This window comes from Plecotus auritus, assembly GCF_963455305.1.
Source record: "Plecotus auritus genome assembly, chromosome: 1".
NCBI classification, from domain to species: Eukaryota; Metazoa; Chordata; class Mammalia; order Chiroptera; family Vespertilionidae; genus Plecotus; species Plecotus auritus.
The window spans coordinates 114,304,961-114,331,158 of NC_137770.1; the positions used below are offsets into that span (position 1 = coordinate 114,304,961).

Consider the following 26,198-nt stretch of genomic DNA (forward strand, 5'->3'; position numbering starts at 1 on the left):
TGTGGACTGAAAGGTCCCGGGTTCAATTCCGGTCAAAGGCATGTACCTTGGTTGCGGGCACATCCTCAGTGGGAGGTGTGCAGGAGGCAGCTGATCGATGTTTCTCTCTCATCGATGTTTCTAGCTCTCTATCCCTCTCCCCTCCTCTCTGTGAAATATCAATGAAATATATTTAAAAAAGAAAAAGAAAAAGAAAATCAAGTTATAAAAATGGTGAAAAATTCACATTTTATTCAACTTGACGAATCAACGGACCTAAGTAACAAAGCACTTCTCCTTTGTTTTGTGAGGGCTGAGTGTGAAGGAGAGTTACAGGAAGAACTACTTTATTTGCTCAACTTACCGGGTGGAACAACTAGCTCTGAGATTCCTGAAGCACTTAATAGTTATTTCCTGGAACACGGAATTGAATGGAAAAATTGTACTGGGATATGTATAGACGGTGCCGCAAACATGACTGGACATCTTGCAGGAACTGTTGCAAAGGTGAAAAATGTTGGTCACCCAGACATTTTGTCTACACACTGCATTATACATCGTGAGCAACTTGCGGTGAAAAAAAATGTCCCCAGAACTACACAAAGTATTATCAGATGTTATTAAAATTATAAATGAAATTCCACACAAAGTGCTCATTTCTCAAATATTTGAGGCACTTTGCAAGAAATGGGTTCCCAGTATGGGTTCCCTTCTTCTTCACGCTGAGGTGAGATGGCTGTCGAGGGGCAAGATACTAACACGACTACGACTGTTTGCCCTACGGAAGAAGTCAAAATATTTTTCCAGCGGCCAAATAATCTGAAATTACAAGAACTCTTCTCTGACGATGAGTGGACAGCCAAGCTTGCATACCTGGCAGGTATTTTTTCGCTATTAAATGAACTAAATATCCTTGCAAGGACAACTTAAGGATGTGTTCACACTACGAGGTAAAATGGATGCTTTTCAAAAGAAAATATTACTGTGGCAAACATTGTTGGCTGAAGAAGATCTGCAAATGTTTTCAAACTTTGATGAATATATGAGAGAGAAGGATGTCAACTGAGAGGTGGTAACCATTCTTCAACAGCACTTACAATCATCACAGAACCTTTTAGTCATTCTTACCCAAAGAAAGAAGATCCCAGACTTGGTAATATGTGGATAATAGATCCATTTGCAGTCAACACTGAAGATAGCAATTCAAGCATGAATGAAAAAGAAAGCCTCATCGATCTATCATCCAAGGACAGTCTCAAAGTTAAATTCTAGTCATCCTTATTAAGACCTCATTTTTGGATCTCCATTAAAAGTGAATACCCATTGCTGAGTGAAAAAGCAATGAAAATTTTGACTCAATTTTCAACAACATATTTGTGCGAAAAAACATTCTCATCAGTCACAGCAATTAAAACTCAGTACCAGTCTTGGCTTGAAATAAATACAGCTCTCTGTCTTGCAGTAACATCATTGGAGCCAAAAATCCAAAAAACAGGAGCAAATATCAACTCTAAAAATGTATAATCCTATCTAATAAAAGAGTAATATGCAAATTAACCATTACTCCACTACACCCACCAGCCACGCCCACCAGCCACACCCACCAGCCAATCAGAAGCAAATATGCAAATAAAACCAACCAAGATGGCTACGGCCACAGAGAGCAGGAGGGAGGATTGGGTTTCCCCAGCAATGGAGGAAGCCAAGTTTTCCGCCTGCCCTTGCCGGCCTAGGCCTCCACTCAAGGCTACAAAGTTTCAATGATAGAAGATACATAAACCCAAACAGAAAAGGCGGCAGCCACGGAGCTGGAAAGAGCAGGAGGCTAGGGTTGTCCCCGGTGATGGAGGAAGCCAAGCTTTCCGCACACCCTGGCCGGCCCAGGCCTCGCTTAAGGCTACACAGTTTCAATTATAGAAGATACATAAATCCCAATAGAAATGGCTGCCGCCTTGGAGCAAGCAGAAGGCTTGGCTCCGCTCCAGGCTACAAAGTTTCAATTGTAGAAGATAAATAAACCCCAGATACCAGGGCCTCCACTTGGGTCGCCAGGGGGCGTGGCCGGCCTGCAAACCACCACATGCCCCTCACCCAGGCCACCCCATGCCCCAAGGGAACCCCCACTCTGATCCTGGACACCCTTCAGGGCAAACCAACTGGCCCCCACCGTGCACCAGACCTCTATTCTATCTAATAAAAGAGTAATATGCAGATTGACCATCACTCCAACACACAAGATGGCTGCCCCATGTGGTCAAAGATCCTGCCCCAATGTGGACACAAGATGGCCGCCACAAGATGGCCAGAAGGGGAGAGCAGTTGGGAGGGACCAGGCCTGCAAGGGAGGGCAGTTGTGGGTGATCAATCCTGCAGGGGAGGGCAATTAGGGGTGACCAGGCTGGCAGAGGAGGGAAGTTGGGGGCGACCAAGCCTGCAGGGAAGGGCAGTTGGGGGGGACCAGGCCTGCAGGGGAGAGAAGTTGGGAGGGACCAGGCCTGCAGGGGAGGGCAGTTAGGGGCAAACAGGCTGGCAAGGGAGCAGTTAGGCGTCAATCAGGCTGGCAGAGGAGTGGTTAGGGCAGGGGTGGGCAAACTTTTTGACTCGAGGGCCACAATGGGTTCTTAACCTGGACCGGAGGGCCGGAACAAAAGCGTGGATGGAGTGTTTGTGTGAACTAATATAAATTCAAAGTAAAGGAGCGGAGGGGAGAGCAAGAGAACCGGATAGAACAGCCGGATCCGACCCACGGGCCGTAGTTTGCCCACAGCTGGGTTAGGGGGTGATCAGGCTGGCAGGCAGAAGCAGTTAGGGGCAATCAGGAAGGCAGGCAGGCGAGCAGTTGGGAGCCAGCAGTCCTGGATTGTGAGAGGGATGTCCCAGATTGGAGAGGGTGCAGGCTGGGCTTTGGACACCCCCCACCCCCGTGCACGAATTTCGTGCACCGGGCCTCTAGTACTTAAATAAGCTTCAATTATTTCATAAAAATTAAACTTGCTTTAACAAATTTGTTACAATTAAACAACCTTTGAAGATTTTGTTATAATTATTTATAATGTTGATATGTTAAATAGGTGCATTTCATATTAATAAAATGGACGTTCTCTGATTATGTTACAAATGTATATATCTTTTTTTTAAATCATATTAGTGGTCCGTGGGATTTAAAATTATGAATTAGTGGTCCGTGAGGTCCGAAAGGTTGGCGACCGTTGCTCTAGCAGCAAAACTAAGGTTAAATAACTAAAATAAGAAAGAAAGAAATAGCACTACCCAGAATAATGTCTTTCAAAAATTATTTGGAGAGCCGTATAGGAATTTTCAAAAATAAAGACAATTCCCTTTTCCTAAATAGTGAAAAAAAGAAAAGTTCGACTAACTAGTAGTGATGAAGAGAAAGGGACAAACTATACATTCCAAAGGAAGTTAGCAAGATACACAGATGGAGTCAATGAGTCAAAAATGAAAACAGTTTGGTGCCTGGGCAACCATGTGGACAAACTCAGAAATCAGAGAAGAGTCAGTTGGTGGAGAAGGGACGAAAAACCAGTTTATCCTGTGGAAGTGAATGTTAGCAAGTGGATATATTTAGCATGTCTTAAGTATTAGCAACTGGATCATAAGTAAATTGAAGATGCAGGACTTGAGCCTCATGTAGGGGCTTAAACACATGAAAATGTTAAATAAGTAAGATAGGTTTCTTATATAAAAGCCTCAAAGTGACAGATATGACATGATAATATAGAGCTAATGAAATTTGTATCTGAACCCTTGCAGGCGTCCTCAAACTACGGCCCGCGGGCCACATGCGGCCAGCCGAGGACATTTATCCGGCCCGCCAGGTGCCGCTGCCTGTCCTGCTTAGCAGCCGACTCGTCCCGGGCCCGCAGTGCGCATAGGAATTTGTTCATAGTTTTTTTTTTTTTATACTATAGTCCGGCCCTCCAACGGTCTGAGGGACAGTGAACTGGCCCCCTGTTTAAAAAGTTTGAGGACCCCTGCCTTAGTGTATTACTTCCTCAAGTAATTGCAGTTGTTACTTACCACCTTGCCCCCTGATTAATCAACTTTCAAATAAAGGATTGAAGTATCACACTGGAATCTCATTTCTAGAGAGATATCATTTAATACTATGGCAACAAACTCCAGAATGCTTATCTGAATTTTCTCTTCCTGAGTCAAAAAATATTTGCCATTAGCCTTCTCTAAACCATATCTAGATCAGGTCCTCACCTAGCCAATATATCTTTAACTCTTCATCTTGATTTTTTTTTTTCTGTGAAATATATATAACATTTCTATTTCTACATCTTCCTTTCCACTGATATTATCTTTATCCTCTCTTCTAGATATATTTGAAAATTTGAATTCTGAATTGCCAAGTTAAAATGCAAAACTACTAAAAAAAATCCTCCATTAAAGAAGACTTCTAGCTTACTACCTTTTATAGTTAGTTGATCCACATTTATCATTTATCCTCTTCACACCTTCTTTCCCATCCTTCTTTTGCCTATTCTCTTTGTTTAGCCATACCATTTATGTTTCTCTTGGGGGAAAAAAATGACCCTAACTTTAGGATTCAGCTTTCTAAATCGGAGACAAAAAAAAAAAAAAAAAAAAAAAGGCAGCTATATAGTCAATCAACTCTGTTACTAAACAGCTGTGCAACCTCAGGCAAATTATTGAACCTTTCTGAGTCTCAATTTTCTCATTTGTAAATGGGAGCTGATAACCACCTATCATTCATAGATGTTTTTCAAATTTAAGGAAAATAAATGAAACAACTGTAGTAATAAGTGGTAAACAGTATTTGATAAGCTGGTGGTTATACATAAAAATATGTATGTTATAATCAAAGTAATCCTATATAATAAAACCCTAATATGCAAATCGACTGAACTGCGAAGTGACCGGTCGCTATGATGCACACTGACCACCAGGGGGCAGAGGCTCAATGCAGGAGTTGCCCCCAGAAGCCAGGCTCAAGGAGGTGAGCGCAGTGGCAGGAGCTTCTCCCACCTCCACGGCAGTGGTAAGAGGGCGCAGGCCAGGCTGAGGCCCCCCCACTCCAGAGCATGAATGTCGTGCACCAGGCCTCTAGTTATCTCAGAGGCCATTACAGAACTTTGCTTCCAAAAGTACTGAATGTTCTTCCTAATTCTGGCCTCAATTCAAGGACAAAATAAAAATTGCATTACTGCAATTCTATTGGAGAAACTATAAAGGGCAGTGTGTAATGGAAATATGGGCTACAACATTTGGGCAGAAAGGAGCTGGAATTATAGGATCAGAAAAGCCAACTCTTAAGGTTTAGCATCCTTGTATGCCCATGAAGGCAGTAAAATTGGCACTGCAAAAGAAAGTTTATAGTACATGTCAAGCAGTTAGCTGCTATATTTCATTTAGTTTTTCAGATCCAAAAAGAAATCAGGATTGGTGCAAATATGAATTTCATTAATGATTTGAAACACAGAACAATGACCATAATGATGGCAACAACAAATATATTAACTTTACAAGTAATATTTGAGATTTACTAAATGCCAGGCCCTATACTAAGTATTTTGTAGTCATTATTAAGCCTGAAAACAATCCTATTAGGTAGATACTTTTATCCCATTTCACAAGTTAAAAAAAAAAATTGGGATTTAAACCTAGATTAGGTTATAGTGAAAATTTCAAACATCCAATGACACATCAACAAGTTAAATACTAACAATAAACGATCTAATTATTTCAGCAATTAGAGCTAGTTGGATATCTATGTGAAAAGTGGAGCATCATATTCACTCAACTGTACAAGCAAAAGCAAGAAGGTGGCAGGAGAAAGGGTAACATCTCATAGCAATTCTGGAATTTTTAAATACTGAAAATCATGACACTATGAAATTGAGCATGGACTGCTATGGAGATAAGAGTTCTCTAGATCAAAGGTTCTCCACCTGAGAGATTGATTGATTAGGGCATTAGAAGCTGATGATATGGTACCATCATATGCTCAACACACCTCCATGGACCTCCATGGGACTACCACACCACAACACACCTCCTGAATAGGCTTATGTGAAATTCTCAGAACATCACCCTTCTCAGGAAAATACATTAGAATGAAAATGAGCAAAAGAGGTATGAATTTTCTCTGTATCAAAAAATATTAATATTTATTGAATATTTCAAGTTGGCAGCAGTATTGGCAGCATTTTCTTCTTGGTAATCTGAAGTTGTAGTTGAAAAGATTCGTGCCATTTAGAAATCATAGTGCCCCTTTTTTCTTACCCTTTTCCCCCCACTCTGAATTTAGGGTGGTGCCAGCACCCTCTCCTCTTGTATTTGGAGCTGACCTCCATTGGTCCATATAGACCCATATTTCTCTCCCACTAGAATGTAATAAGCTCCATAGGTATAGGATTTCTTGTTCACAGGTGTATTTCAGCATTCAGAATAATGCCTGGCATATAGCAGACTCGCAGTAAGTATTCTTAAATGAACAACACGTGAACAACCCTAGCCTAAAGACTGAGTGTATCTTTTTATTTTTTTAAATATGTTTTTTATTGATTTTTTTTTAAGAAGAGGGAGGGAGAGAGAGAGAAAAACATCATCGATGCCTCCTTCATGTCTTCTTCTGGCGATCAACCCCCCAACCTGGGCACATGCCCTAATTGGGAACGGATTCAGGGAACTCAACCAACTGAGCCACAGTGGCCAGGGCAGGAGTATCTATGTATAGATCTTGTTTCAGTGCAAGGAGTTGTGTTCCTGTTCTTTGTGAAAAGCTTTGTTGATTCTATGTAGCCCAGCAGTAGCTATACTTTATCATAACTAGTGTCTTTTGCTAAGGTAACTAAGAAGATTCCTACTGCTCATCTTACCAAGGGATAAGGAGAGATGCTCTAAATCAGCGGTCACCAACTGGTGGTCCGTGGACCACTGGTGGTCCGTGAGGTCCGAAAGGTTGGCGACCGCTGCTCTAAATGAAGCCTTCTAATGGACCTGTGGGGCTTGGATCTAGGTCCCCTGTGACATTAAAATCTTGATGGAGTAGTGAACCCTCACATTCCTTTTCGGTACATAAGCAATGGGCTTAGAACATGTCTGGTACATAGTACCAGGTGCTCCCTAAGCTGAACTGCAAACAGCAAGCTTCCTCAGACAGGAAACACTGGTGGGAGACACACCAAAAACTATTCATTTTGAATGGTTTGGCCAAACTTACATAATTAACTTGGATAATAAATTAGAGTGATGTCAGAGGAATGGCTGTGTGAGGGATTCCCTTGGCCACACCCCCTGAAATTTCAACAAGTTAACCAACTATAATTCAACAAAAAGTTCCCTGCTCAACACATAGGCACACCTGAGATACCCACGTATTTAAACACCTAAAGGTGGGCAACTGGCAATAAATGGGGAGACGAGATGGGAGAAAAGCACACACAGCCCACAGACACAGCCCTGCAGACTGGAGTTTGCAGCTGGGCTGGAGAGGGGAGGAAGCTGGTGGCAGCAGATGCTTCCTTCAGCTGGGAGGAACAAAGAATTGGGGGCGAAGACTGGTAGGGCGAGCAGAACAAACAGTATCTGAGCTAGCAGACACGTGAGAGTGCACAGGGCTCTGTCATGTGACTCTCCACTGTCGGGCCAGGATGGTGGTGGTTCAGGAAAAGAAATGGAACCACAGAGCCCTGCAACCACTGGGACTCCCAAAACTCAACACCAAGGGTAATAGGTAGAGGAGCATATATCTGTAAATCAAAAGTTATGACAGTAAAAACCTTGGTTTACCTCTATGACTGATCCTCAGGTGGGGTGTTTGTGGCAGAATCCCACAGAGGTTAGGATTCGCAATTACAGTGAGGATAACCAAAAAGAAAATGACCCCAGAAAACAAGCTGGAACACATGGAAACCTATATATATAAAAGACTAAGTGACCAGCTGACCCACCGACCACCCGACTGTCCGGTAGCTATGATGCGCACTGAACAACGGGGCAGATGCTCAACGCAGGAGCGGAAACCACAGGCATGGAAACATGAACAGACTGATGAATCTCAAAGGGAAGGGAGATAGGGAAGGGTGGGAAGAGATTAACCAAAGATCTTATATGCATACTAGAGGCCTGGTGCATAGATTCATGCACTGATGGGGTCCCTCAGCCTGGCCTGTGGGGATCGGGCTGAAACCTGCCCAGTGCACCAATTTATGAATCGGTGGGGTCCCTCGGCCTGGCCTGTGGGGGCCAAAACTGGCAGTCCAACTTCCCCCAGGGGTCCTGGATTATGAGAGGGCACAGGCCAGGCTAAGGGACCCCACTGGTGCACGAATCCATGCACCAGGCCTCTAGTATGTGATATAAGTAACAGAGATTTCAAGACTGCAGTTCTGAAAATACTCCATGAGATGCAAGAAAATACATATAGGCAATCTAATGCGCTCAGAAAACAAATCAGTGAGCAAAACGAGTACTTTAACAAAGAGATTGAAACATTATAAAAGATCCAGTCGGAAACCCTGGAAATGAAGCATGCAACTAAGGAAATTAAGAGGGAACTACTGAGTATAGAAAACAGCCAACCAGATGGAGAAAAGAATTAGTGATATTGAAAAAAGGAATCTAGAAATGACACAGAGGGAAGAAGAGAGAGATCAGAGAGTAAAGAAAGATGAAAGAGCTCTACAAGAACTGACTACATCAGAAAAAACAATATTAGTATAATGGGCATTTGGAAGAAGAAGAGAGGGAGAAGGGAATGGAGAATCTATTCAAACAAATAGTGAATGAGAACTTCCCAAACGTATGGAAAGCACTAGATCCTCAAATCCAAGAAGCAAATAGAACACATAGTTACCTTAATCCAGAGACCCTCTCCAAGGCAATTTGCATTAAAACTGTCAAAATTTAATGATAAAGAAAAAATTCTCAAAGTAGCCAAGAAAAAGAAGGAAGTGACCTACAAAGAAAAACCCATCAGAATTTTATCTGACTTCTCAGCAGGAACTCTACAAGCCAAAAGAGAGTGGAACCAAATATTGAAACATCTGAAAGAGAAAATTTACCAGCCACAAATAATATATCCAGCAAAATTACTCTTTAAATATGAAGGAGAAATAAAGATGTTCCCAGACATATTTTTCTGTGTATAAGATGCTATTTTTTTCTAAAACCATTAGACTGAAAATCGAGGGGCATCTTATACACGGAAGTCAGCCGAGGAGGGAGCCGCATGGGTGTATAGCTGCCCATATCTTGTCAAACAGGCTTCTTCCAATCATGAGCCTTATTGTTATTGACATCAGCTGATGCCATAATTGGAGATGGAGGTGGAGAGTGCACAGATGCAACAGGAACTAGAGTGTTCTAAGCCCATAAAGATGTCAAAAAATAAAAAGATAAATACCAGTAAGAGATTGTCTTATGCTGCAAAACTCAACGTGAATGTAATCAGCTATGCAAAAGAGCATGAAAACAGAGCTGCAGAGAAACAATTTGGACCTCCTCCCACTGAGTGTATGATCAGACAGTGGAGAAAACAGGAATAACAACTCCTTAAGATGCCAAAAAAGAAGAAGACCTTAAGAGGAAAACCAGCAAAATGGGGAAACTTGGAGCAGAGGCTTAAGACTTGAATTATGCAGCAGCACCAGAGTAGCTTATGTGTGTCGACCAAGCTTATTCAATGTCAGGCAAGAATGTTTGCAAGCGAAATCAACATTGTTGATTTATAGGAAAGGCAAAATGGTGCTTCAATTTCATGAGGAGAGAAGGGTTGGCCATGAGAACACAAAGTTAGCTCAGAAAATGCCACCAGTTTATGAGGATGATCTCACATATATAGACAGTGACTCATAAGACAGCAGTGATACAATAGAAGTTGAAGAAATTTATATGTCTGGAACTATTAGTGATGAAGAAGAGTGCAGTGATGCAACAGAGGCTGAATAAAGTGATATGCTGCATAATATCATAGTACTGGTATATAAATATTAACTATAGTAATTACTAAAATGTGTTCTGTTTATGTTTAAAATATTGATTTCTTAATTTTGGGTTGCAAAAAAGGGGCATCTTATACATGGGGGCATCTTAAACACAGAAAAATATGGTGTTTTTAAGGAGGCAAAAGACCTGTACTCAGAAAACTACAGGATGTTGGAAAAAGAGATAGAATAAGATATAAACAAGTGGAAGAATATACCATGTTCACAGATTGGTAGAATCAATATCATTAAAATATCCATATTAGATGCTGATTCAGAGACAGGAAGGAAAAAATGGCAGCCGAATAGGAAGATGTGTCCTGAGCCTTATCCCAGAGCAGATAGAAGGACCAACTAAATCAAATAACATTCATCTGGAATTGGCAAAGTAAACACAACTGGTGAGACAATCCACAGCTAGGAAGGGCAGAGGACGCCTGAAGAATGGTAGGATCAGGGATCTGGGCTAGAGAGAGCCACAAGACCACTAGGCTGAGAGGGTCAGAAGGAAGCTGCACAGCACCAAGTCTGTGTAACATCCAACTGTGGAAAGGAAGTCCACAGTGCTGCTGGTGGCAGGGGATTCTAGATCTAAGTCCACAGCCACAAGAGGCTGAGCCCAGAAAGGCTGTCTGAAGAGCTGCCCCAGCCACAGGAACTAGTGGTGCTGGGGGGGGAGGGGGAGGTTGTAGTGCAGGTGGAGATGTGGATTTGTGAGGACAGGCTGTGGAGAGCAGGTCAGGGAGAGGTGAAAAGGAATCCAGCACTGAGACATCCCTGAGTCTCTGGATCTGAGCAGCCATTTTTCTCCTGAAGAGCCAGCTCCTCCCAGTAGCCTCAAGGCAGCTAATACAGCCACACCCAGACTACACCTTGAGTTGTACAAAGGATGCAAAAACTCTGAATAGCCCCAAAGAGCCCTTAGGGACTGGGGTTGAAGAGAGGCCTTTCAGTCTGGGAAAGCAATACAGCACCACCCCCACCTAAAGCCCTGTCAGAAACAGAGGCTTGAGAGATTAAGATTGACAGCAGGCAGACAGGCAAAGCAGGAAGATTGGTCCTGCCTGCTTCCAGCCAAAGCTGTGGAGACAGACACAAATAGAGGACTGGTGGATCACTTGGAACTTCAACAAAGTGTGAGAGGGAGAAGCCAACAAGGAAGTCAAATACAATTGTATGTGAAGGGATAAGAGTAAAAAAAAAAAGTTAATAGGGGCAACCAGGCCGGCAGGGGAGGGCAATTACGGGTGACCAGGCCAGCAGGCGAGGGCAGTTAGGGGTATCAGGTCGGCAGGGGAGAACAGTTAGGGGGATCAGGCCGGCAGGGGAGGGGAGAGCAGTTAGGGGGATCAGGCCAGCAGGCAGAGTGGTTAGGGCAGGCAGGCAGGTGAGCGGTTAGGAGCCAGAGGTCCCGGATTGCAGGATTGGGCCTAAACTGGCAGTTGGACATCCCCCGAGGGTTCCCGGACTGGAGAGGGTACAGGTCGGGCTGAGGGACACCCCCCCCCCCATGCACAAATTTCATGCACCAGACCTCTAGTAAATAAAATAAGAAAAAAAGAAACCAAGGTCAACATACAGAAAAGCTCCTGTTGGTTGCTAATTACTAGTGTGTGCATGAAATCTTGACATGTTTCTTGACTGACACATGCTTACATCAGTGTTTGTATGTAGCTGGCACATTTTGAATTCATTTCTTATGTTCAAGCCCTCTGACAAGATTTTCTAGTATATTTGTACTATTATCTGGTATGTCTTCCACCACTACTTTTTTCAGTCAGTAACTTGTCAGATGCTAGGTTGTAAATTTATGAAGAAAGGGAGCTATGTTAACTCCCAAAACAGCCTGGTTTCTTGAATAGGTATTGAAGAACTGTTTATTAAGGATGGATATGAAATCCACCCTATAGCCACACTACCAATCCTTATCATCTTACAGGACTGCTTCCTAATCTCTGACTGGAATGCCCCAGAGGTCATTCTTTCAATTTCTCTCTTTTTCTTAATCCTCACTGGATTTTTTTAAATTTTTTTAGAAAGAGGAAGGGAGAGGAACATGGATGTGAGATAGAAACATCAATCAGTTGTCTCCCATATGTGCCCTGACCAGGAATTGTACCTGCAACCTTTTGGTGAACAAGATGACAGTCCAACCAACTGAGCCACCCAGCCAGTGCCATCAACCTCTTCTTGATCTACAGACTCCTTGGGAGATCTCATCTACTAGTATACTCACAGCTTCCAAATGTATGCAACCTGTACCATTCTCCTTTGAACTTCAGATTCATTTGTTCAATTGCTGACTTGACATCTCTTTTATTATGTCTATTAGACATCTCAAAAACTTAGCCAGTCTAGAACTGAACTCCTGAATTTTCCCCAGAAAACTGCTCTGTTAATGACAACTCCATCCTCCTAGTTGCTTAGCCAAAAACCTTGGGGTCATTGACTCCTCTCTTTTCACATTCCACTTCCAATCCAACAGCAAACCCAGAAAGATCAAAACATATCCCATTGGAATCAGAGATATCAATATGAATGCATACCTATATTTATATATAGAAATGAATATAGGTATGTATGGATACATTGATTAGTACCAGTACACATACATATATCTTCTAGCTCTGCCCTCCAAAAGAGCATCTGGCAGCAGTGATCTTTTGGACTGAAAATTCTTTATTGTAGGAATTGCCCTCTGCTATAGGATGTTAAGCAGCATCCCTGGTTTCATCGTTGGTCTGCCTGGCACAGATGGTTGGCTTCTCTTCAGTTGCCTGACCCATTCAGTAGTTCACAACAGAAATGTGGGAATCATCCTAAATTTTCAATCTTGTTCAACTCCATAATCTGATTATTTACCCTGTCCTGTTGACAATACTTCCTAAATTTCTCATACATCCACCCACCCTTCTACATTCCTCATCATTTTTCACCATGAATGGCTTCCTAACTGGTCTTGCTTCCAGTTTTGCTCTTCTCTAATCCAGCATTCACTTCACAGCCAATATGACAGATCTAAAACACAAATCTGATTCTATCACAGCATTATACTGTATTTCCCCTAAATTTCACAGCCTTCGAAATAAAGTTAAAGCTCCTTAGTTTGGTTATAAGGCATCAGTGGATTTAGTTTCTTACCACTTCATCAGCCCCTGTTTTAAAACTGTTCTGTCCACATGTGGCTATTGAGTGCCTGGTACTTGAATGTGCCTAGCCCAAACTGAGATGTGGTATAAATGTAAAATACATACCAAATCCTGAGGATTTAGTATTAAAAAGCAAATATCAAATACCTCAATACTTTCTTATATTGATTACATGCCAAAAAGATAATATTTTGGATATATCAGGTTAAATAAAATATATTATTAAGATTAATTTCACTTTTTTTTTTAACTTTTTAAATGGTTACTGAAATATTTTTAAATATATTTGTGACTTTACATTATTATATATTTACTAGAGGCCCAGGGCACAAAATTCGTGCACTGGGGGAGGGGGTGTCCCTCAGCCTGGCCTGCCCCTTCTCACAGTCCGGGAGCCCTCAGGGGATGTCCTACTGATGGATGTCCTCTGCTGGAGGCAACCGGCTGATCAGGGAAAGGCACCGCCCCCATCACCCCCTCGCTACTGCTACCTCTGGCCTCCCTCTGCAGGAGGCGACCTGGAGATCAGGGGAAGGTGACGCCCCCATCACGCCTCTGCTGCTGCCACTGCCAGCCTCGAGGATGCCTGAGCCTCGGCCTTCACAGCCACTGGGGCTTGCCTGAGCCTTGCCTGGCCATCATTGCCTGAGCCTCGGGCCCTCACAGTGGCAGTGGCTATCAGCAGCTTGCCTGACCCCTGGGCAAGTGGCAGCGGCCATTGGCGGCTTGCCTGAGCCCAGAGCCGGCCCTGGGCAAGTGGCAGCTGCCATTGCGTCCCCAATGCTGTAAGTCCCCGCCCACCTGCGCCTGCTGCACACGCAACCTACTGATCCGTCATTACTGTGATGGTGTCCCAACCAATTTGCATATTACCTTATTATTAGATAGATAGGACAGCAGTGATCTAAAATGTCCTTTTCCTTTTTCTAAACCTAGATAACTCCTATCATTTTTGTTTGTTAATCCTCACTAGAGGATATTTTTTCCCACTGATTTTTAGAGAGAGTGGAAGGGAGCAAGCGAGTGGGGAGAGAGGGAAGGAGGGAGGGAGGGAGAGAGGGAGAGGGGGGGAGAGAGAGAGAGAGAGAGAGACATCAGAGTGAGAAAGACACATCAACTGGTTCACTCCTGCACATACCCCAACCAGGCCACGGATGTAACCTGCAACCAAGGTATGTACTTTGACCAAGAATGGAACCCTTGACCCTTCAGTGCTGAGCCTATCTATTTTTTAATATTAACTCAAGTAACCCGCTAAGATGTATTTCAGGACATTCCCCGGCCCCCAAGACCCCAAATTTTGGTCAACTATCCTCTCCCTCTCTACTTCCAACTATAAGATTCTGCATATCCCTGTCATATAACACAGTATGTTGTAATTATTGGTTACCAGCTATCTTCTCCTAAATTGTATGCTCCTTGCAAAAAGGGATATCATTCTACATATACTCAGGGCCTACCACCATGTCTATCACTTAAAAGACACTCAAAATATTTGTCAAACAAATGTGAACTATCTATTCCTGGCCTGAAAGTTACTAGAATTTCTCCAAGGAAAACAAACCAGCAAGAAGGAGCCTAGACTTTCTTTTTATTTATTTTTTCAATTAAAAATTTTTTAATGTTGACAGTATTGCATGTATCCCCTTTTCCCTACCTCTACCCACTCCAGGGAGCCTACTAGGTTTTTCTAGTAATGAAAGGATTGGGGTGGCGGTGGGAAGTAGGAATTACAGTAAAGAGCAATCCTAGATAATAAAAGGCTAATATGCAAATCGACCAAACAGTGGAACAACCAGTTGCTATGACGCGCACTGACCACCAGGGGGCAGACTCTCAATGCAGGAGCTGCCCCCTGGTGGTCAGTGCGCTCCCACAGGGGGAGCACTGCTCAACCAGAAGCCAGGCTCACAGCTGGCAAGCACAATGGCGGTGGCGGGAGCCTCCAAGGCAGCGCTAAGAATGTCCCACTGATGGCTTAGACCAGTGGTCAGCAAACTGCGGCTCGCAAGCCACATGTGGCTCTTTGGCCCCTTGAGTGTGGCTCTTCCACAAAATATCACGTGCGGGCGCACACGTACAGTGCGATTGAAACTTTGTGGCCCATGTGCAGAAGTCGGTTTTCGGCTCTCAAAAGAAATTTCAATTGTTGTACTGTTGATATTTGGCTCTGTTGACTAATGAGTTTGCCGACCACTGGCTTAGACCCGTGGGGACATCCCCCGAGGGCTCCTGGACTGCGAAAGGCCACAGGCCAGGCTGAGGGACCCCCCTGAGTGCACGAATCTCGTGCACCGGGTCTCTAGTGAGAAAATAAGGCTCGTCACAGACACATGCCTCTTACAGTGATAAGGAGCCATGAATTCACACTTGACATGCCAGAGGCCACAGTTTGGTTCCTAAATTACTTAATCCATCCAACAAAAGAGTTAAAACAACAAATCTCTCAGGAAAAATGCTAATCTAATGATGCTTCACCATGGAGCCATTTAGAAGAGTTATTATATGTAATGTGCCAGAGCATGAATTTATGGCTGATGCTCATTTGGCAAATGTGGTTGGCACTGCTAGATGTTAAAAAACATGTACGCAAATAAAAGTTTTTAAGCTCTCAGACTTAAATATTTACATTACTATAAATGTACAAAGATAAATGTTTATATGAGTACATATATAACACATTCCAAGAACTATCTTTTTTTAAATTGATTTCAGAGAGGGAAAAAAAGGAGGGTGGGGGAAGAAGAAACATCAATCTGAGATATTTCCCCCTACTGGGGAACAAACAGGTAACCTTCCTGTGCACCTGACAAGGCTCCAACCAACTGAACCACACTGGCCAGGGCTCCAGGAACAATTTATTAATGTGATTGTCACGAACAGTTATGAAGTGGCATTATTTCTTTATGGTCCTCAGGATGAACTCTTAACATTGAATTCTAAAAGAATGTTAATGGCATACAAGAATTATCAAGGAAGTTTCTCTGTACTATCACTGGATAAAATGAATAGCCACAGTATCATTATAGGTCAAAGCAACTTTAACTTTTCCTTTCATCAAAACACTTTTCTTCCCATCCTCGAACCCAGCCACACATAAATGTTAACCCCTAAATGGGGGGGAGGGGATAGACCTACACATCTAAAAGCCTTAAAGAAAATAATCTGACATTTTTTCCCACCTAATATAGTCATGTTAGTCTCCAAAATAAAGACATGATAAAATATTTCCTCCTCTTCCCCTCTGACAGTTATGGAAAGATGTTTGTTTTTTCACATAGCTTGTGCATTTGTCATAGCCAAAACTTACCAGCAATGGTATGAATCCTGCCTCCATTAATTTCTGGGCTAAGGCTACAACTCCAAATTTGAAGCCCAGAAAATGAACCATACCTGCCATTATAGTTTACCAAATGAGTCACCAAAGAGAAGTGCCAGGCACTTCAGAAAGTAACTAAGGTAATCAGTGAATTGTGCTATCTAGAAATTCCCTGAGATTACAGGAGAAACGACCATGAAGCAGGTATCCAAGACTGTTCATGGAAAGTTTTACCCTGTGGATAATTCCCACACTGCAGAGAGCAATATGGGTTCTCCAACAACAGACATCATTTCATTTATCAGGAAAAAAGACGTCGTGGGCTAATCAAAAATTAGTAGGTAGGCCCCTTTATTTTCTCTCCCAATTCAAGAGAAAAGCTATTGACATACATCATCCAATTACCTAAAAAATAGCCTTTTATACAAGTCTCCAAAGATTTAATTCAAAGTCTACTCTTACATTTAAACAGAAGCAGAAAACTGTATTAGGTTTTCTACAGCAAGGCCAATAAAGATGAAATCTAATTTTCCTTTAACTCGCCGCCAGCCTTCCAATAACTCCATTCCACAACTCTCAAATTTCTACACTTGGACCTTAAAAATAACAACGGATTGCAAGAAAGTAGCATTTAAAGGTGGGAGGGCTCCTCTTTCCTGTTGCTCTGGGCAGTCTTTAATGTCGCCCAAGGACGAAAAAGAAAATCATGCTCTCAGCAGGGTGGTGCAAAATACGAGGGGGGGAGGAGGGAGTAGGGAAGGGGGTTCAGACGTCAAGTCCTCCTCCTGGCAGGAGGTAAGGAAAGTTGCAAAAACGCACAAATCAAAAGGCAAAGGAGAAACAAAATGACCAACAGAATCCCCAAACAACCGAACTAACCCGCAGGTTACGGGGCTCACAAGCCTCAGCCCGAAGCGAACAGGCAGAGTTACCGGGTTTCGTCCTGTTGTAGGCGAGGCAGCGCCGGATGCTCCCAGATTTGGAGCGGAATATCTGTGTAGACTTAGCAGGAGCGAGAAGAGCACTTCCTGCCCCAGCCTCTCGGGAGTCCACCTCCTCCAGCCTTCACTTTCTCCAGCGGCCTACCAGCTGCGCCCAGGGGCGTCTTTTGGCGCCAAGTCCCAACTTTCCCTCCTCTGGGGAGCGCTGAACTACCCGGGATGCCAGAGGAGGGGGAAGAGGGGAAGGAGGAGAAGGAAAAGGAAAAGGAGGAAGAGGAGGAGGAGGAGGGAGGGGAGGAGGAGGAGGAGGAAGGGGAGGAGGAGGGAAGGGAGGAGGAGGAGGGAGGGGGAGAAGGGGGAGGGCAGTGCCGGCTAGCCCCGAGGGCTGATGGGCGCCGGGGTGGCCTGAGCCAGAGAGGCTGCACCAGTTCAGCCGCCCAAGTCCCCGAGGCGGCGCTACCCAGACGCCGCGCCCGGATTCCCCCGGGTTAGCGCTCTCATATTGCGGCGACCCAGGTCCCACGAGTTGGAACAAGAGAAGAGAACGGAGGGGACGTGGGCAGCCCTGCCACCGTTACCTGAGGCACGCACAAGCTGCCGCGGTGACCACCATCGCTGGTGGGCCCGTCCCCTTCTTGGTCACCGCGGCCACCACCGCCACCAAAGCAACTGACTCTAACAAGTAACTACTGGCCCCCGCCGAGTCCACTCGGCCGCTCTCGGCCTGCCCGCCTCCACGCAGCCCCGCGCACCGCCCATCCGCGCGCGCACTCGGAGGCGAGCTCCTGGAGGATTGAGCACGCGCGCGCACGGGCCCTTCACCCTCTGTAGGCACCTTAGTCCCGCAGAAGGAGTTATCGTGTCCCTCTCTAACGTTCGTACCACAATAAAATGAGGTCTAGAGGGCTCCTGTTTGGCTCAGGAGGTTGGGATGAAGGGACATTTCGGTTAAAATAAGTTCCTGAGGTATTGAGCCAGTGCCAGAGCCCCTCGGTCAGCCTGCGGTGGAATACATAATTTAGGTTTTCAAGGACGCCAGCATACAGTAATTGCCAATTCAAGTCCCAATACTTCCTGCAGGCCTTAGCAATTAAAAACACTACATCTCCCAGAAACCTCCGCGAAAGTGAGGCTCACTTGCGTAACCACGTTGGCCATCGTCGCATTTGAACAAAATAATCCCTTCATTTTTCTGAAGGTGTCGGGCATAATATTTCATTTTCTACTCACCGAAACAACTTTAAGTGTTACTGCGGTAATAGAAGTTGCCTGTGGAAAGGTGTTTAAGACGATAAGGTAAACAGAAAGAAAGGACATCATAATAAAGGACTGCGGAGGAATTTTTCTCCAGCTGTGAGACGCCGGAGAAGAGTGAATGCGATTGAAAGAGGCTCAGAGAATTGTCCTCTGTACAGGGGACTTTCTTTAGCTCCAGGCTCCTGCCTAGCCCCATCGTCAGCAGGTCAGTAAGCAAGGCGAGCTTGGGGATAGCTACAGTGGAGGTGCCCTTCACCGTCTTTTGCCATTGTTAATTGGCTTGTCTTGGTTTGAGGTCGATTGAATGGAGGCGCCTCACTTCCGGTTGGGGGAGGGGAGGAAGGCAGTCCTCAGGGGAGGGGGAAACAACTCACTTCCTGTGGGGTTAAAGTGATGGTAAGGTGTCCTCTCCACAACCTGTAGCGGCAGGGCTTGAAAAGGTGATACTTGGTGCCATTTGCACAGACTATGTTTTCAAGTTTTGGGGGTTATGTCTTATGTGAAAAGTTTAGTTATTAAACCAGTTTGTGTTGCTAATGTCCCACCCTCCAGTCAAAATTAATGTGAGGTTTATTTCAACATGCAAGATGGAATATTTCCTCCTCGACAAAATTTTACTTAATGCGTTCTCAAAAGAATTCTAAACCTCTTGTTAAAATTATCTATCTACAAGATGGCACACTTTCTTGGGTGACTCATAATTGCCTACCTCTGCTGCTTACAGTCCAGCGCTCACCTAATGAGGTGTGTGTCACTATCTTGGCATGCTACAGGAACTCTGTAGTCACGGCTTATTACAGCACTCGATATTTTACATAAATTATGAGGCATATTCACCTTACAAGAATGAAAGTATCATACTGAAGTACTCACATACATGGTATTACCTTAACTAATATGATTGGTATCTTACATTCTTAGACTTGTTGATTTTAGGCTACAGGTTCTGCCCTGTGCCTGAGAACAACTTACTCAACCTTAAATTCTTACATGTAATTCATAGTTTTTCTGAAAGTTAGATTTTAGCACATTTTTCCTTTTTGTAATTTAATTAAATTCAGGTAGATTAAAAAATGAAATCTAGTTTTAAAGCATGGTACAAGGATGAGATTCAGCTCAGATTTTAAGGGCAGGGGGATTGGCTCACAAAGGACAAAAGGTGAATACATCTATTTTTCCTGTATTCTCATTGTTTTATAAGAAACTATATGCAAAGTGGTAATAAACACTCAACAGTTTTGATCCCGTGGCTTCTTATTTTCAAGTACCACAATACTTGAGTGTGTGGATGTGTACTGAAGGAATCAATCAATATAGAGCTTAGGAAATCTCAACAACTTTAGTAATTTTAGAATATCTGTAAAATGAACTGTAATGTCCTTTCAGGATTTTTAAAAGAATAAAGCCTGTGTATATTCTCCTTTTGGATTCTTACCTAATATATCCTCAGAATTTGAAATTATTTTAATTCTAGTTCCTTTAAAAAGTTATTTGGGCTGAAACCGGTTTGGCTCAGTGGATAGAGCGTGGGCCTGCGGACTGAAAGGTCCCGGGTTCGATTCCGGTCAAGGGCATGTACCTTGGTTGCGGGCACATCCTCAGTGGGAGGTGTGCAGGAGGCAGCTGATAGATGTTTCTCTCTCATCGATGTTTCTAGCTCTCTATCCCTCTCCCTTCCTCTCTGTGAAATACCAATAAAATATATTTTTTTAAAAAAAGTTATTTGGTTTAGAGTTTATTAGAAAATATGTTTTAAACTAAATGTTACAGTAAAAGGAAAAATATATGTGTTAGCCTTCTGTAAACATAAAAGATCTCAGACCCTAAAATCAATGAGTTATCTTTTTAAAGACTACAAAATTTCTCCAAGTAATTGAAAAGGTGAGACAAAACAGTGTCTGTTATTATAAAGTTAGGGGCATGTAGACTGCTTCAAGCAAGTATTAACTAATTGATTAGAGAGAATGTGTTCACTCTCTTCTTTATAAGTGTAATATATGATCATTCTGACAAAGTAAACTATAATATTAGGAATTATTGAAGTAAGTAAAGATTATGGAGCTAACTTGAAAAGATAGATAAAGATATTAAAATTTTGATTGAGATACATTGGTATTACCTTTTGGAAACTGTCTTTGGGAAGCAAAGGAGTTTTTTAAATTGGTTTCTGTGCTATTCCATGAAAGAAATACACATAAATAAAAATTGCTGCAGCTGAAAGACTTGATAAGTGGCAGTTATTTATTATTTCCATCAGATAAATACTAGAAAAGCTTAATGAAAAATAGAAGGTAAGTCCATGGAAAAGTGTTCCTGTGGAGAGGTTTACTATCTTCCAAAGGCTTCTTTTTTAATATTCTTGTTGTAGTTTTCATTGCATATTCTAATAGAAATATACTATCAAAATTGGAAAAATGCTTCTGTAACTGTGCTCTTACTATCTTAGAGTTAATGAATTTGATATTTTTCATTCTATTGCTCCTGTTATCTTAGAGTTAATAATTTGAGATTTTTCTTTCATTTCATTTTGCATTTTTTAGAGTATTTAGGTTAAATAAACATTTTCTTTTCCAAAAGTAGTCATTGAATACACTGCTCACAGCAGTTTGAAATATTAAAACAGTCAAAATTCTGGATTCCATCTCACTGAAATCTGATTAACCATTAACCACAGAGTGCTAGAAAAAGTGTCTTTTTATTCTTTTATCACCATTCTTTGTAAAGTCATACTAATGTTTTACAGCTATTGCTTTTTGTTTGTTGTTTTAGTAGTTTTTGCCACAAGGTCCAGTGTTAAAGAGTGTATTTGAGTGGTTTTTCAAATTTACTCCTCTACTGTTTTTAATTTCTATTTCAGGGCCTTAAGGAGTATTAAATGAGCATTACCCTTACATGACTTTTCCATTATGTCAACACTAGAGGCCCAGTGCACAAATTTGTGCACCAGTGGGGTCCCTCAGCCTGGCCTACAGGATCGGGCCGAAACTGGCTCTCTGACATCCCCTGAGGGATCCTGGATTGCGAGAGGGTGCAGGCCAGGCCGAGGGACCCCACTGGTGCACGATCGGGGCCGGGGAGGGACACGGGAGGTTGGCCAGCTGGGGAGAGACTATGGGAGGGCTCCAGTAAGTGTCTGGCCCGACTCATTCAGTCCTGTTGGCCAGACCCCAGCATCAAGTTAACCTAATGGTCGGAGTTTCTGCCCCCTGGTGGTCAGTGCACGTCATAACAACTGATCAACCGGTCGACTGTCTGCCCTCTGGTGGTCAGTGCACGTCATAGCAAGCGATTGAGCGGCCTTAGCATATCATTAGCATATTACGCTTTGATTGGTTGAACGGATGACTGGACGACCGGACACTTGGCATATTAGGCTTTTGTTATATAGGAAAAGTTTATTGACTGCGTACTATGTACTAATCACTGTTCTAAGGACTTAGAATAATAAATGCATCAGTGAATACAGACAAATATCAAATTCTCTTGAAGTATACTCTAATTTCCAAATTAAAACTGGAATTTTGCTCCCTTGGTATTCCTAAGTAAGATCTATGTTATGATCATTTTTTCATATTGAGTCAAGAAGCTGTCCTAAACTTGCTCTCTCTTGGTGTTGATCTCTTAAGCCATTCTAAATCTAGTTTTGAATATTTCAGCCTAGTTTTTCTCCAGACCTTATAAACCTATGTGTTACATATTCAGCCTTTTTCATTGACACGTGTGGCAATCCTACCACCCTGTAATCATTTGCATGGTAAAAATAAATCAAAGTGAATATTGGGAAAAATGTGGAATCAGGCTGGCCTTAGTTCAAAACTGGTGTCGACATTTTACTATCTAAGCTTACTAGCTTGGTAACCTTGAGCAATTTACGTGACCTACATGAGCCTCAGTTGCCATAAACCTAAATGGACTCATTCAGTAAATCAAGGATATTATATAAAACACCCACCACAATGCCTGTTATAAGGAGCATAATGAATGCTATCATTTTCCCCTCAGTCTTACTTCTGCTATTCTGGCTATTGGGATTTGCCCACATATTAAGCCTTACATATTCAAAGAAGTATGGGATACAGTACATACTAGGACTATTGAAATTCTTCTGTCTCTCCCTAACAACATGCTCACTTAGCTGTCAAAATTTTTAGTTTCTTGTGGAAATGAGATATCATTAATTTCAGTGATCACTTTAGAAAATATACAAAATAGAAAAGTTTTAAGAAAAGGTTTGGTGAGGAGTCACTAAAGTAATTTGAATTATTATAGGAAGATATTCAAGCCATTCTTCTAATGCTAAGCCTAATATTTAATGTCTTTCACAATATGACCATATCTCTCATTACCTACTTATGTATTCCAAACTGATTGGTTTCTGGGGAAAAAAATTCAGTTCTGTATCCAGTCTTTCTATCATTGTTTATGCTATTCTCTGCCTAAAAAACTTTCTCTTTTCCCAAGAATCTCTATCAAAATGCAACTTTCTTTGGGTCCGTTTCTCAAGTACCACCTTCCACTTCAAGAAATATTTCCTGATGTCTGTCTTCTCTTTCCACTCTCTCAACCATAAATGCTCTGTTCATTGACCCTCCATTTTGTTCTTTTCTTATGGGATTTACTATATAGTGCTGTCACTATTGTTATTGTTTGTTTTTGTCATCGTTATTGTATATAGAGTTTATGTACTGCCATAAAAGACTTCAGACTATATCTTAGTCCTATTTGTGTCTCCTGTCATACCTGGCCCAGTGCCATTCAAATCATAAATATTCAGTAAGTATTTGTGGAGTTGAACTGGCTCTTGGAGTAAGATAAAACTAATCAATAAGTTTTATCCATTATTTATGCCCAACATCTATACCAATAAAAGAGAAAGATGCAAATTGACTGTATCTTTATGATGCCCACCAGCCAATCAGGAGTGAGTATGCAAATTAACCCAACAATGATGGCGGGTTAATTTGCATACACAAGTGCCTAGCGGCCAGGGGTGGGACGCAGGCATTCTGCACCGCCCCAGCAGCTCTGGGCCTCTGGGCAGTATGGGAAGGCAGAAAGGCTGCTCCGGGCCAGAGCAAAGGCAAAAAGGCAGCTCTGGCCGGAGCCAAGGCGGTGCTGGCAGCCAGGGGAAGGGAGGCCCATTCTTGCATGAATCTTCATGCATTGGGCCTCTAGTTAAGCATAAAATACATATTCAAATATCAAGTGAAAGAGTGAATAAGTCATCATTTTTTCATTTGTGGGTATCTCAGGGTGCCAATATATCGATGAGCATATATTAACCACCTACTGTATGAGCTGCACTATGAGAACTGATCCCTGCCCTCAGTTTAATTGGAAAGAAGTTGTAATTAATGTGTGCAGACTCTGAAGACTGCAGGTATTTGAGTGAAGGTGGGTGTCGATGTCAGTATAGAGTTGTTTGCATTGTAAGAAATATCCCAGGCTATCTGAACTGAGAAACAATAGATTTGAATATCAAGAGATAATTAACTTGCAATTCCACTTCTAGGTATATAAACCCAGGAGAATTGGAAATATATTCACACAAATTTTTTTACATGAATATTTATAGCAGAATTATTCATAAAGTCCAAAAATCCTATAAATAAAAGGCTAATACGCAAATCAACCAAATGGTGGAATGATCGGTCACTATGACACGCACTGACCACCAGGGGGCAGATGCTCAATACAGGAGCTGCCCCCTGGTGGTCAATGCACTCCCACAGGGGGAGTGCCGCTCAACTAGAAGCCAAGCTCATGGCTGGCGAGTGCAGCAGCAGTGGCGGGAACTTCTCCCGCCTCTGCGTTAGCACTTAGGATGTCCAACTGTCAGCTTAGGCCCACTCCCTGTGGGCCTAGGCCAGGGGTGGGCAAACTTTTTGACTCGAGGGCCACAATGGGTTCTTAAACTGGACCGGAGGGCCGGAACAAAAGCATGGATGGAGTGTTTGTGTGAACTAATATAAATTCAAAGTAAAGGAGCGGAGGGGAGAGCAAGAGAACCCTCCGCTCTTTCGGCTCCGCGGGCCGGATAGAACAGCCAAACGGGCCGGATCCAGCCTGCGGGCCGTAGTTTGCCCACGGCTGGCCTAGGCCGTCAGTCAGGCATCCCTTGAGGGCTCCTGGACTGTGAGAGGGCACAGGCTGGGCTGCAGGACCCCCGAGTGCATGAATTTTGTGCACCGGGCCTCTAGTTAGAAATAAACCCAAATGTTCATCAATTGATGAATGAATAAATAAGATGCACTTACAGTCATACAATGTAATAAGCAATGAAGTAGTGATACAGGCTATAACATGGGTGAACTTTGGATATATTACACTAAAGAGGAAGAAGCAAGACACGAAAGGCCACATACTGCATGATTTCATATATGAGATGTCTAGAATACTATACCCTTGACCTAATAGAAAATATATCTGAAGCTTCCTTCAAGATTCTAAGTTATCCTTCTCCTTTGTCATCACCCTTCTAGTCTAAACATTCCCCTCATAAAGACAAAAAGTATTAGTGGTCGCCAAGGGATGGTAATGGAGAGTAACTGCTAATGGGTATGGGATTTCTTTTGGGGGTGATGAAAATGTTCTGGCATTAGATAATGGTGATGGTTGAAGAACCTTGATACTAAAATACATTGTATAGCATATACTAAAAAAAAAAAAAAAAAACACAAAAAAACCCCACCATGACATATACTCAAAGGAGGTGACGTTTGTGGTATGTGAATTTGATTTTAAAAAAGGGGGGTTACATTTAAACTTGAATGGAAATATTTGGATGAGACTAGAAGAAGGAAGCAAGATATATGAAAGCAAGAAGATGGTAATTCTTCCTCACATCCAGAAGGAAATGTAAGTGTCTAGGTCTAGGACTAGAGGTATGTTGAGGATCAGGTGAGGATAGATGTGAAGGTTTCTGGGTATTTTGTCTTAATGAAGCAAGCAATGAGATGAATGTTTAGACTAGAAAGGTGTTGCAAAGGAGGACATCTTAGGCTCTTGAAGGAAGCCTCAGATTTTTTTTTTTTAATGATGTCAAGGATATAGTATATGGTCAATTTAGGTTTTATGTGAGTTCAAAGGGTAAAAGTATAAGGTAAGGGAGACTGATAGCAGTCAACAGTGAAGTTACTGAAGAAGATGGTAGTACAGAGACTAGACAAAGTTTGATTCTAAAACTAACTGCAGATGATGAAAATAGATAAACCTTTTTTAAAAAAATGTATATTTTTATTGATTTCAGAGAGGAAGGAAGAGAGAGAAAGAAACATCAATATTAAGAGAGAATCATTAATCAACTGCCTCCTGCACTTCCCCTACTGGAGATCGAGCCCACAACCCGGGAAAGTGCCCTTGACCAGAATTGAACCTGGGACCCTTCAGTCTGAAGCTTACATTCTATCCACTGAGCCAAACCAGCTAGGGCAAAAATAGATAAATCTTAAAGGAAAGGTACCAAGGGCAGTAATTTGAAGAACTGCAAATAAAGGTGTTCATTTGAAGAAATACTTGATTGCCTTTTATGTACCAGGCACTATTAAATAAAACTATAGCTATTTTCCTCATTTGA

At 42.5% G+C, this 26,198-nt stretch overlaps 2 protein-coding genes across 4 annotated transcripts in view; one reads left to right on the plus strand and one right to left on the minus strand.

The window, feature by feature from the left end:
- Positions 1-18,134, minus strand: part of PEAK1 (pseudopodium enriched atypical kinase 1) — a 194,390-nt gene extending 176,256 nt beyond the window's left edge. The window contains exon 1 of one of the 3 annotated variants that reach the window (XM_080677223.1): positions 17,944-18,134. The gene's annotated coding sequence lies outside the window, so the exon portion shown is untranslated. Of the gene's footprint in view, positions 1-17,303; positions 17,570-17,943 lie in introns of those variants that run through there. The other 2 variants (XM_080677225.1, XM_080677224.1) reach the window with 2 other exon arrangements.
- Positions 18,135-18,527: 393 nt separating this feature from the next.
- Positions 18,528-26,198, plus strand: part of HMG20A (high mobility group 20A) — a 154,064-nt gene continuing 146,393 nt past the window's right edge. Inside the window, exon 1 of the mRNA XM_080667406.1 lies at positions 18,528-18,827. The gene's annotated coding sequence lies outside the window, so the exon portion shown is untranslated. The remainder of the gene's footprint in view (positions 18,828-26,198) is intronic.